Source organism: Arachis hypogaea, chromosome 17 (assembly GCF_003086295.3).
Source record: "Arachis hypogaea cultivar Tifrunner chromosome 17, arahy.Tifrunner.gnm2.J5K5, whole genome shotgun sequence".
Taxonomy (NCBI): domain Eukaryota; kingdom Viridiplantae; phylum Streptophyta; class Magnoliopsida; order Fabales; family Fabaceae; genus Arachis; species Arachis hypogaea.
Genome location: NC_092052.1, coordinates 71,500,852 through 71,501,796, shown reverse-complemented (window position 1 = coordinate 71,501,796; position 945 = coordinate 71,500,852).

Genomic DNA, 945 nt, shown 5'->3' with positions numbered 1-945 from the left:
GCTGAGCTTTTAATCTAGCTTCAGCCTTGAGCATTCTGGCTCAGTGTTGCCTTCAAGATAATGCTTGATTCTCTGTCCATTGACAATGAACTTCTTATCAGAATCAATATCTTGAAGCTCCACATAACCATATGGTGACACACTTGTAATCACGTATGGTCCCCTCCACCGGGATGTCAGTTTCCCGGGGAATAGCCTGAGTCTAGAGTTAAACAACAGGACCTTCTGTCCTGGTTCAAAGATTCTAGATGACAGCTTTCTGTCATGCCATTTTTTTTATTTTTCTTTATAAAGCTTGGCATTTTCGAAAGCTGTGAATCTGAATTCCTCTAGCTCATTTAGCTGGAGCAATCGTTTTTCTCCTGCTAATTTGGCATCTAAGTTTAGGAATCTGGTTGCCCAATAGGCCTTATGTTCCAGTTCCACGGGCAAGTGGCATGCCTTACCATACACGAGTTGGTATGGAGAGGTCCCTATAGGGGTCTTGAATGCTGTTCTGTAAGCCCACAGAGCATCATCCAAGCTCCTTGCCCAATCCTTTCTACGGGTATTTACTGTCCGTTCCAGGATTCTCTTTAATTCTCTGTTAGAGACTTCAGCTTGCCCGTTGGTTTGTGGATGATATGGAGTGGCCACTTTGTGGCGAATTCCATACCGAACCATGGCAGAGTAAAGCTGTTTATTGCAGAAGTGAGTGCCCCCATCGCTGATTAACACTCTAGGGACACCAAACCTGCTAAAGATATGTTTCTGGAGGAATTTCAGCACTGTTTTAGTATCATTGGAGGGAGTGGCGATAGCCTCAACCTATTTTGATACATAGTCAACTGCCACCAGAATATAAGTGTTTGAGTATGATGGTGGGAAAGGTCCCATGAAGTCAATTCCCCATACATCAAACAACTCTATTTCCAAGATTCCTTGTTGAGGCATGGCGTAACCATG